The sequence below is a fragment of the Camelus dromedarius genome, chromosome 29 (genome assembly GCF_036321535.1).
Source record: "Camelus dromedarius isolate mCamDro1 chromosome 29, mCamDro1.pat, whole genome shotgun sequence".
NCBI classification, from domain to species: domain Eukaryota; kingdom Metazoa; phylum Chordata; class Mammalia; order Artiodactyla; family Camelidae; genus Camelus; species Camelus dromedarius.
The window spans coordinates 6387528-6400733 of record NC_087464.1 but is presented as its reverse complement, the minus strand read 5'-3'; positions in this window follow the sequence as shown (position 1 = coordinate 6400733).

Here is a 13206-nt window from a genome sequence, read left to right as displayed (position 1 = left end):
ATTTTTGAAAAGACAACTCCATCCTCGCGTGCTTCTGAAGGTCACCAGAGGCACCATCTGGCCAGGAGGCAGCCCTTACAGCCCTCGTGTCTGAATTATCAGGAAAACGGCCTAATTTAGTGCCAAATTTGAGCTCAGAGCTCATCCAAACCAACTTCTCTTGCCCAAGGACAATTGAGAAAAGTAACATATGTTTCATTCTTCTGCAGCACACCTTTCCCTTCTTCCATGTCTTCCTCCTCTTTCAGCATTGCCCCTTGCGGTTCCAGAGCCCTCGGTCTCTCCTAGTCCTTCCTTTGCTCAAGGAAAGCACCTTGTCTGGAATAATAGGTTAAATACATCATGCAAGGAGAGGCTGAAAAAAATGGGATAGACACAAATTCGTATTTGATTTTAGTAAATGCAAATACTGATGGCTCAAACTGGTGTGAGGGCTCAGGTTGGATGGCTGTCTATAAACATGGACAAAACCTAGGTTAGTTATTCTGTGATGGTTTTAAAATAGGTCTGCTAATTATGACCCTCTTCCCTTCAACAGGTGGAACCTAACTCTTCTGCTTAGAAAGTGTAGGGGAAGTGTAAAGGCTCACTGACTTGCTTCTAACGAACAGAATGTAGTGGGAGTAAAGCTTTGTGATTTCTGGGGCTACATTATAAGAATACACCTCTGCCTATCTCTCTCCCTCCCTCCCTCTCTCTCTCAGATCAGTTACTTTGGTGGAAACCAGTGACCATGTCATGAGGACACTCAAGCAGCCCTGTGGAAACGCCCATGAAAAGGAAACCGATACGCCAGAATCAACTGACTAGCCAAGTGACGGAGTCACTTTGGAAGCAGATCCTCCAGCCTCAGTCAACCTTTTAGATGATTTCAGTCCCCAGCCTTAAAAGTCTTCCCCAAACATTATGAGCAGAAACAAGACATCTTCACTGTGCCCTGGCTGAATCTGTCCCCAACAAACACCAAGAGAGAGTAAATTATAATTACTTTTTAAGGCACTAAGTTTTTTTGAGGGGTGTAATTGGTTGTGCAGTGATAGCTAACTAAAACAGATTCATAACACATACTAAAATTAATTCCAAGATAGAGTAAAGATTTGTATGAAGACATTTAGGTTGCTTCTATGTCTTGGCTATTGTAAATAGTGCTGCTGTGAACATTGGGGTGCATGTATCTTTTCAAAATAGAGTTCCCTCTGGATATATGCCCAGATGTAGGATTGCTGGATCATATGGTAAGTCTGTTTTTAGTTTTTTTGAGGAATCTCCATACTATTTTCCATAATGTCCTAACTATCCATCAACAGATGATTGTTAAATAAATTGTGGTATATAAATATAAATATGAATATGAATATAAATATAAATATAAATATAAATATATATTTATTCAGCAATCCCACTCCTGGGCATATATCTGTAGTAAACTCTAATTCAAAAAGATACATGCACCCCAGTGTTTATAGCAGCACTATTTACAATAGCCAAGACATGGAAACAACCTAAATGTCCATCGACAGATGATTGGATAAAGATGTGGTGTGTGTATATGTATGTGCGTGTTTGTGTGTGTGTGTGTGTGTGTGTGTGTGTGTGTGTAATGGAATACTACTCAGCCATAAAAAATAAAATAATGTCATTTGCAGCAACATGGTTAGACCTGGAGATTGTCATTCTAAGCGAAGTAAGCCAGAAAGAGAAAGAAAAATACCATATGATACCACTTATATGTAGAATCTAAAAAAAGATACAAATGAACTTATTTACAAAACAGAAACAGACTCACAGACATAGAAAACAAACTTATAGTGACCGGGGGGAAAGGGGTGGGAAGGGATAAATTGGGAGTTTGGGATGTGCGATACTAACTACTATACATAAAATAGATAAACAACAATTTTCTCTGTATAGCACAAGGAACTATATTCAATATCTTGTAGTAACCTATAATGAAAAAGAATATAAAAAGGCATATATGTATGTGTATTTATGACTGAAACATGCTGCACATCAGAAATTGACACAACATTGTAAACGGACTATACTTCAATTAAAAAATTTATATGCAAACATTCATATGAATGTAGGAGGTGGCCATCAAGAGGTCAGCGTACCTGGAAGCAAAATGCAGGGTGAGCAAGCTGATTACAGTCACAAGAGCGGCCAGACAGCTGGTTGGTCCCTGTGCATGGCTTCTACATCAAGCCTTGACTCAGGACCAGGGATGAGACCAACCAGCTTGCCTGGGAAAAAAATGAATGTGATGCTTGGATTAATGAGCACATGTGAGAAACTGGGAGTCCCAGTACCCAGAAGGTTAGCAGAAACACTTTTTTAAAAAATGCCATACAAGAAGGAAATATATATCATAATATGTGCTTGGCTCTGCAGAGAATAACTTTCACACAGTCATAATGCAACAATGTGAGATGGTTTTCAACTGTTCAAATTAACAAGAAAGAGATGCCAGAAGAAATCAATCTGGCTCCAGAACCAACTATAAAAGTTATCACCCTTGATAACATAAAAATAAAATAATAGATAAGAAAAGAGAGATGGAAAGCAAACAAAAGACGAAGAAAAGTGTAGAGGGCAAGTACCCTCATCTTCCAAATCGCCTATGGTTGATAAAATGAGAAATACATGTATTTTTTGAATGTAAAAAGGTAACCAATAAAAGAAGTAAAAATCTCTCATATTGGGACAGGAATGTGATAAAAGTGAGATAAAGTCTTACCCATCTTATGGGTAATCAATTGGTTTATCTAATCTTGATATATAAAAATTATTGGTATAATAATAGTTTTTTAATGATGTGAAGGAAGCCATCAGAACTAAAAACAGACATAGTTAAAAGGGAATGAGTCTAGGGTTATAGAGAGTTGGGGCATGTGTCATTGCCTCACATTTCAAGAACTTTATCATTTGCTTTTACTACTGAATGCAGTATTTCGAAAAAGTCGAATCTTTTAAAAAATTACGATGTCTTTCCACCTTTACTAGACTTACATACTGCCTTTGTTTTTTTCAAATAGGGTGCATGTGTATAACATAACATTCACAAATAAACTACTTAAACCTTACAAAAACCCTGTAAGGGAAAAAATATTATCTCTTGTTATGAAATAGGGAAAGTGAGCTGAGAAATACTAATGATTTGCCCGAGATGATTTAATGAGTTATTGTCTTAATAATTATAAACTCTTAAAACATTGACAATTTCTCACACAAATCCCCTGAGGTAAAGAGTCCTGTATAGATGAAAATCTAATGGCAACAAAGATAAGTAACTTACTCCCGGATCCCAAGGATGTAGTAGATGAGCGTGGTTCCCACTTCTTTCCTGCTTTGTTGCTTTCTCTGTAGGAAGTGGTGACCATCAACACTTGTATCTGGAAGCTGGAAACAAGAGGAAGCGGGCAAGGGGCAAAGGTCTCACAATTTCCTTCTGACGTTGGTATTACTGTTACCCACTTTCTACAGATAGGGCCAGAGAACAAGTGCTGTGCTCACCAAGGTCACACGGATGGTCAGCGGCGGGATGTGACTCAATACTGGGGCACCAGGGTCATGCCCTCTGTCACTATAGGGGGAAATAGGAGGAAACAGGAATTCCAACTGCCTGTGAATTTCTCTTCTCAGATCCTCAGTTTTCTCATCTGTAAAAGAAGAGAGTGATCTAGGTCATCTCCCTGTCAAACTTGAACTTGATTTTAGCCTAGCAATTCAGATAATCCTTGGAAATGGAAACAAAGGCCCAGGAGTGTCCTGGTACATTAAGGGACTGGGTTATGTTTATTGAATATATGAATGAAGAAAACAGTTCTATAAAATCAGAGATTTCTGAAGACTGTAAGATTTGGTAGGTGATCAGAGATAATGAAGCATCAAAGCCATCTCAGTCTCTAGATTTACTCACAGTCGTTCCTCCCTGGAGTAATTTTAATTCACCAGGTTCATATAGGTTTAATTAAAAAAAAAAAGAAAAAGGCTGAGATGTCAAAAAATTTCCCATGCTAGCTAAAAAAGGAAGGGGTAGGAAGGCCTTCCTTGTTTGAATAATACTGGGAGTTCTTCACAACAATCCCTAAGTGGTCATCACATCTCATGAGTGTGTACTTCAGCAACCAACATCTAAGACACTGCTCAACATTTCGAAGGCACTCGATAGATATTTGTGAAATCACCCACAGTTTAAGGGTTTCTCCCCATTCTTATATGTCATCCAGAACTATCTTCGAATATTCAACTTTGAAATACAAAGCTTGCCAGAGAAACTATAACCAGATCTCAATAATCAGATTATATTGGTCAAAAACATTTGTTTGGTAGTATCAGAAACCCCACTGAGCTCAAGTGAGCACAAAGAAGGTGTTTGTTACAAGGTATTTATTTAATATTCTAAAATCAATCATTGCAACTCATAATATTAAGCTGAAGAGGAAAAAAATCCTATAATCATCTCAGTAGACATAGAAAAAGCCTTTGACACACTCCAACATCTATTCCTGATTTTTAAAAACAATCTCACAGCAAATTAGCAACCTCATAAAGGACAGGTAACCTACAGATAACACCTACTTAATGGTAAAAGACTTAAATACTTTCTTCCTAAGATCAGGAAAGAGTGAGCGACAGCTGGTTTCACCATTTCTTTTCAACACTGTACTAGACGCTCAAGCTGATGCAATCAGGCAAGAAAATAAAAATAATCCAGGTTGTAAAAGAGAAGTAAAATTGCCTTTTTTCACAGACAAGATGATCATCTTTATAAAAAATCCTATGGAATCTATAAGAACAAAAGTTATTAAGACTAATAAATTCAGAAGACCAAAATAAAAATTCCAATTGTATTCCTATATACTAGCAATGAACAACCAGAAATTTAAATTAAAAAACAATGCCACTTATAATAGCATTAAAAACTATAAAATACTTAGGGATAAGTCTGACAAATGATGCAAAAGAACTGTATACTGAAAACTACAAAACATCACTGAGCAAAATTAAAGAACACTTAAATATTTGAGGAAATATACAAAGTTCATAAGACTCAGTATTACTAAAATGTCAGTTTTCTCCCAACTGACAACCACATCCAATGCATCCAAAATAAATCCCATCATATTTTTGGAGGAGTTGGATAAGCTGAGTCTAAAATTTATATGGAAATGCAAAATCCTAGAAAACAACTGTGAAAAAGAACAGTTTGGTGGACTATCTGATTTCAGGATTCATTATAAATCTACAACAATAGTGGGCAATGGATTTTGGAAAAGGTGCAAAGGTAATCCAGTGCAGAAAGCATGGGCTTTCAAAAATGGGATTAGAAAAATTGGACATCCATAGGGAAAAAGTTAACATGTATAACTTACATCATATATAAAATTAACTCAAAATGGATCATAGACCTAAATGTAAAACATAAAACTATAAAACTTTCAAAAGAAAACACAGGAGAAAATCTTTATGACTACTTTTAGGCAAAAATTTCTTAGATACAACAACAAAAGAATAATTCATTAAAGAGCAATATTGATAGACTGGATTTCATGGAAATTAAAAACTTTTGCTCTACAAAAAAAAAAAAAAACCACTTAAGGAATGAAAAGACAACACACAGGCTGGAAGACCTATTTTCAGAGAATGTATCTGATAGAGTACTTGTATCCAAAATATATAAAGAACTCTCAAAACTCAATAATAACCTGAATCAAAAATAAGCAAAGGACTTGAATAGACATTTCTCCAAAGAAGACACACAAATGGTCAAAAAGACATGAACAGATACTCAACATGGCTAATTATCTGGGAAATGAAAATCAAAACCACAATGAAACACCACTTCATACTCATTGCAATGGCTACTACCAAAAACAATGGAAATTAGTAATTGTTGGTGAAGATGTGGAGAAATTGGAGGCCTCATACATTGCTGATGGGAATGTAGATGGCGCAGCCTCTGTAGAAAAATGTGGCGGTTCCTTAAAAAGTTAAACATAGAACTACCATATGGCTCAGCATATAAAATAGAGGTTATGGAGTTGGAGAGTTACTGCTTATCGGGTATAGAGTGTGTAGATTTGATGATGAAAACATTGCAGAAATAGATAGTGGTGATGGTTGCACAACATTGTAAGCATACTTAATGATACTAAATGATACATTTAAAATGGCTAAAATGGTAAGTTTTATGTTCCATATAGTTTACCACAATAAAAATAAAAGTCAATAATAAGGAAACACGCTGTTGCTATGTCAGGGGAGGGGGTTTACGGTGAGAATGTGTCTCAGCCTTTCCTTTGCATTTTGACACTTGCCCAATATGTAGGAGTCACTCAGCTGGCTTCTGCATTTCTTTCAGAAGGAATTGCCCTGTGTGTGGCTATAGATTCAGTGTGTCTATTGGAGGAGGTAAGTTCATATGTTGCCATCCTTAGCAATTTCCTTAAAGTTAAACACAAACATACCCAGCCATTCTATTCAGGTATGAAAGTATATGTTTGTATAAAGATTTGTAAATGAATGACCACGACAGTTTTATCTGTAATAGCCAAAAACTAGGAACAACCCAAATGCCCATCAACAGATGAACGGATAAACAAAATTATAGAAATCACAATACACAATGGTAGATATAATGAAATAGTATTTGACAATAAACAAGAGTGAACTATTGATTACATCTGATGATATTAATAGATCTCAGTTACTGAGGAGAGGAAGCCACACACACTAGAAAGAGGATAGCGTGGGATTCTAGTCATATAAAATTCTAGAAATGCAAACTAATTTGTGGTGACAGATCAGCTGTTGCCTGTGGGAAGGGACAGGTGCAGGGAGGTGTATGGGTAAGGAATTACAAAGGGACAGGAGGAAACTTTTGAATATGTTCACTATATTGATTGCAGTGACTGTTTCATGAGTGTATATAGTATGTCAAAACTTATCAAATGGTACACTTTAAATACCTGCAGTTTGCTGTATGTCAACTATAGCTCAATTTGTTTCAAAAGCCATGTTGTGCAGGTGACCAACAGCTACATGAAAAGATGCTCAACATTGCTAATTATTGGAGAAATGCAAGTCAAAACTACAGTGAGGTTATCACCTCATACCAATCAGAATGGCCATCATTAAAAAGTCTGCAAATAAATGCTGGAGAGGGTGTGGAGAAAAGGGAACCCTCCTACACTGTTGGTGGGAATGTAGTTTGGAATAGCCACTATGGAAAACAGAAAACAGACTTACTACATGATCCAGCAATCCCACTCCTGGGCATATGTCTGAGAAAGACAAAAACTCTAATTCGAAAAAATACATGCACCCCAATATTCATAGTAGCAGTATTTACAATAGCCAAGACATGGAAGCAACCTAAATGTCCATTGACAGATGAATGGACAAAGAAGATGTGGTATAAATATACAATGAAATATTACTCAGTCATAAAAAAGAATGAAATAATGCCATCAATTTGCAGCAACACGGACAGACCTAGAGATTATCATACTAAACGTACTAAGTCAGAAAGAGAAAGACAAATAGCACATGATATCACTTACATGTAGAATCAAAAAAATGATACAAATAAACTTACTTACAAAAGAGGAACAGACTCAGACATAGAAAACAAACTTATGGTTATCAAAGGGGAGGGGGGAAGAATAAATTAGGATTAACAGATACACACTACTATATATAAAAATAGATTAACAACAAGGACCTACTGGATAGCACAGGGAACTATATTCAGTATCTTGTGATAACCTATAATGGAAAAGAATACATATATGTATGTCTAAATGAATCACTTTGCTGTACACCTGAAACATTGTAAATCAACTATACTTTTTAAAAAAAAAGCCATGTACATGTTGAATTTAAAATGCAAATAATGAGTTAAATTTTAACAATACTTTTATGTAATAAAATCTCAAACAACACTGTTTTGAAGACAGAAAGTGGACTAGGAAAACATACATTAAATATGTAGATTGGGTTCCTCTTTGAGGAGTGGAAGGTGAAGGGTCACAGGGAAAATCATGCAAGAGAACAAAGAAGGGTCTTGGGAGGCCCTGTGATGATAACATGCAGAGAATGATTAGATCAAATCTGTCTAAGGTCCTGGGAGATGGGAGGGTTGATGCTGCAGGGAGGGGGAGAGAGGAGACCTGAAGGGAGGAAGGCAGAAAACTAAAGGGAAAAAGAGAGGGGTGGGAGGGACAGATAGACACATCAAGCTGAAAGATGAATGGATTTTGTAGAAGTGACCCTCACAGTTTGGCTTTGCAAACACGCACTCGGCTAAGGGCCAGACAAGGCCTGGGCCATCGAAGTTACATGGTTATCAAGTTCCCCTTCCCTGCAGCCTCTGGAAGTCCTTGCCAAGAACAGAAGGGGGAAATCCATCTCTTTGTCTCTGTTTACTCCGTTGGACCCGATTTCGTGTTTCCTTGCCTTATTTCTCTCCGGGGACCCTCCAGCCCTTGCTGCGGACGGACGGGGTGAGACGCGGGAGTTGGGCAAAGCGTGGGATGCAGAAAAGGCGCTTGGTACCCGGGTTTCACAAAGCCGCCAAGAGGCCCTCCAGGCCGAGTGGGAACCCAGGCCCCGCTCAAAGCCATTTCCTAAGAGGCTTGGGGCCAGGTGCGCAGGGTCCCTCGCCTCCTTTCCTCCCTTTCCCGGGCGCCCGGGGGAGAGGAGACCGGGCGCGGCCCGTGCCCCTCCTGCGCCCTGGCGCTCCTGCTTGGGCGGGGGTCATCGAGAGCAGGGTCGCCGGGGCGGGGAGCTCCCTGGCCGACCGGGGCCCCCCTCCACGCGCCTCCCACCCGCTCGGCCCGCGGGTCCGCAGGGCAGGAAGGTCACAGCCACCCGGCAGCCTGGACGCCGCCTCTCTGAGAGCGTTTTTCACAGCCCGACTCCACCTGGCCCAGGGCAGGCGGTTGGCGTCCCGCCTGGCTTGGGGGTGCTGGGGAGCGGGAAGGGGCGGGGAAGCGAGGCCTTGCACTCTCTCCGAGGCATCTGCCAATCCCATCCTTTAAAGGGAAATGTTTTACTATGATGAGAGGAGGTTCCCCAAGCAAAGGTGGGGCTCTTCAGGTGGACAGAGCCACCAGCAGGTAGAGCTAGGGACAAACTGCGTCACTAAAGTGAAAGGGTCGGGGAGCTGGGGGTGGTCAGGGACTGCGGGTGGGGGTGGGGTTACGAGGGAGAAGAAATGGTGGTGGGCTGGGGTGGGGTGAGTTAGGAAGAGCCAGAGAGGGGGAAGGGAAAAGAGGACCCACTCCATTCAGACCTCTGCGATCTCCCTGGCTCTCCCCTTCTACTCGCTCCTTCTCCCCAACCCCCCTCCCACACCTCCTCCCCAACCACATGGTGCCTGCCAGGCTGAGCTGACCCCCACAGGAGACCACAGACTCCTTCCAAGCAGTGGCCCTGGCCAGGCATTTTCCCTGAGAGGTCTATTCAGAGTGACCACACTGACCACTGTATTCTTGGATGTCCCTTCTTGACCCAAAGCCCATAATTTGACTTGCTTTATTCAATTGTTCCAGAGTTTTGTTTTTTCCTGTTAGAATCAGGTATAATGCGATCGCTGTCATGGCCCATTTAAGACAATCAGGGATTAAAAAACAGCCATCATTCATCCTATCTATTTTGTCATCTTAAACTGAATTACACTGCGGGGAAGGGAAGGAGCCAAACTTCCCTGTCATTATTTACCCTGCCAGAATCCCAGCCTCTGCTCAGACTTGACGGCTGTACTGCATTTACAGTTATTCCCAATTTATAACAACAACAACAACAAAAAGCCGAGCTTCAGCAGGGTAAGAGGAACCCACCAAGGCCCCGGACAGTGGAGAGCAGACGTTAGGTTTTCCCGACTCCAAACCTCCACACACTCATTCTTGCCCACTTTATTTTTAAGCCGTAGAATATATCCCAGGTACAGAAGAGTATGAGCACATAAAAGGTATATGTATATTTAACTAATAATAAGAAAATGAATAGCCATGAACCTATTATCACCTAGGCTAAGGAATAGAACATAACCATGTCGAATGAGAAAAATGCACAACCTAAAAGCTGAGAGTTACGTTTTACTCGGTGAACTTTCTGAGCATCCAAGCCCAGGAGGCGGCCTCTCAGATCGCTCAAAGAGACTGTTCCGCCGAGGCAAGGGAGGACCCAGGATATATGGAGTTTTGCCACAAAGACTAGGTAGTCAGACCATTAAATTACTGTTAATTAAAAAAAATTTATCTCAAGTTAAGAAACATAGCACTTTTCTATGCAAAGTGAAGGTGCAAAGGTCTGGGGTCATGGAAATCATTCCTTTGAGCCACACCTAGCAATCTAGGGCCAGTATTCTGTTTTTTCCTAGCCTGAGTTCCCTTGGGGGGCACCGCTGGGTGGTGGGGGTAGTTGATTTACAATGTTAGTTTCAATGTACAGCAAAGTGATTCAGTTACACACATTTTTTTTTCTTTTCGGATTCTTAATGTTTCATCTTCTTAACAATGTCTTTTGAAGGGTAAATATTCTTAATTGTGACGGAATCAGCTTCATCATTTTTTCTTTTATAGATCCTACTTTCCATGTTGTACCGAAAAGATACTTGCCTAGTCCAAGGTCACGAAGATTTTCTTCTATGTTTTCTTCTAGACATTTTATCGTTTTCAGTTTCACATTTAGATTTATGATCATTTGGAGTTAATGTTTGTATATGGTGTGAGATATGGATCCAAGTTCTTTTGTTGTCTGGTTTTTTTTTTTGCATGTGGATATCAATTGTTCCAAAACCAATTGTTGGACATTATTTTTTTTCATGTTAAAAGCCAGCCTTGCTTTTCTAGAATAAACTTAACTTAGTATGATGTATTTTAAAATACATTTTTGGAATCAGTTTGTTCATAATTTGTTTAGGTGTGTTCATGTCCATGAGTGAGATGGACCTGTAATTTTCCTTTCTCGTGATGTTTTTTTGAGAGATAATCAAGATTGTTATGGTCTCATAAAGTAAATTGGGGAGTGGTTTCTCTTTTTCTATTCTCTGTAAGAGTATGTATTGAATGCCATTATTTATTTCCTAAATATTTGGTAGAATTCACCCATGAAACCACTAGATCTGGTGTGTCTTGCTGTACATTTTAACCCCTTGGACTGACACATTGTGGACCACAAGATGTTTTAATCACATCAGTGCAAAAGGTATTGGAGATCAGCCGAAAGTATAGATTTAAACCAAAGCTCTGCCATTTACAAGTGGGGTGACTTTGGTCTGTATTTGGGAAGTGACGCTGGTATTTGCTGAGTAGTGTTTCTGTGTTGGGTGCTTATAGATCTCATTTAAACCTTACAACATGTCTCAGAAGAAGACATTCTTACCAACAAGGAATTAGAGGCTCTGAAGGATGAAGAAGCTTCCCCAGGCGGCATGTCTCCGAAGCTGTGGGCTGTGACTCCAGCCGGGGGCTGCTGGACTCCAGAAACCACGCCTTGTGCCTTTCACCTGGCTCCTGACTAGCCCCCGTCTCCTTTCTGCAGACTGATGACATGGAATTCATCGTTGGATGACATGATAAGAAACGTCATACATTAAATTATAGAAATAAATTTGAATTCACTCTTTTTAAAAAAAAAAAAAATTACCTGCAGATAACAAATTCCAAGCAATGATCCTACTGGTGGGCCTGGCCTTCCCCAGCCATTCCTTGTTGGCCATTTGCAACAGTCTCTTTATGTTGCCCTGGCCGACTGACCTGTTGCCCTCTGACCCCAGCATGGCTGTCTTCAGATGCCCAAGGGGCCAGGTTCCTCTGCCTCTGCAGAGGACAACTTGCTGGGCAGGTTAAGGGCTCCCACTCCTGAGTGTGCTGGATACGAAGTCCAGTGGCATCTGGACCCTTAAGTTGTACTTGGCAGCCTGGGGTGAGAAGCACTGAGCTCGGTCTTCCAAGATCAAGTTCATATTCTAGGGCCCCAGTATAAATGTTCCAAAGGCCTTCCCCTTCCTCAGAAGCACAGTGTCAGAAAGCCTGGGATGGGGAGAGACTTGAGCCCCAACCTGGCAGCTGGGGGAGGGCGGGAGAAGTGTGTACAAGTTTGCTTTAACCCAAATGGGCTGGTGCAGAAGAAGACACACGTGGCCCAGTGTGTCCTGTCTATCACTGGGCTTGTTCACTGACGTGATTGTCATAAAGAGAAAGGGCGCCCGTGAAAGACCAATTACAGGAACCAGGGACCTGACAGTTATCCAGGGAGCAAGGCAGACCTGTTGTTAGTGGTGAGTTCCGGGGACCCTTCCACGACTCACAGAAACCAGTGGAACAGGACATGTGAGGCAATGCCCAGCCCAGAAGAACCACTGGCCAAGCCCTTTTGGGTCCCAAATCCCAGACTAATTGCTGGGCGCCCAAAGCAGCTGCCCAGGGACAGGTGTCCTCCCAGAGCATCCCTGTTTGAGACCAGGGGCTCTCATTTATCTGTGGTTCTCTGGTCCCTACTTGCTCTCTCTCTTTAAAAACCTATGGACTTTCTCTTTTTCTGATTTTTCCTTTAACAGGAACTTGAGGGCCACCTGGTGGAAAGTTTTATTTGCAGGGACAAAAGAGAGTTTGGCAACTTGGCCAAGGGCCTCTTTAAAGCAACAGGTTGTGTGCACCAGGCAGCTGAGACAACAGCCCGGGAGAGAGGCAGGTCCTGCTTCCCCGGAGGCAGGACACATTTACTTATGGACCGCTTAACACTCCCCGGACCAGAAGCCTTTGCTCACTGAGTGAGATGGGCTGAAGCAGAGTCACTCACTTGCGCACAAGTCCTGGGGCTGAGCCGTGGCAGTTCTCAGGGACCCAGGGATGCTGGTAGAGGAGGCTCTGCCGGGGCGGGGCTAGGATATCACTGGTGGGGGATGGGAGAGGCAGAGCGCCAAGAAAACTGCCCAAGCTAGCAGGCTGCTTGCAGGGTGGGGCTTCAGAGCCAGGCCTTGAGGGCGAGGTATGGAGGTTCCTATTCAAATTTCAAGTGGGAAAACTTCATCCGTTTTGCACAGACTTCACCAATCCCCTGTTCTGACCAGGACCCTGCTGCTAAAGCAAGTGATGCCCAGATGGCAGCAAGTGTGACAAGCAGTCCTGGGCCAGTCCCTTTTCCTCATGGGCTTTGGTTTTCTTATTTAAAAATCCCCCCCTGCAGTGACCCTCA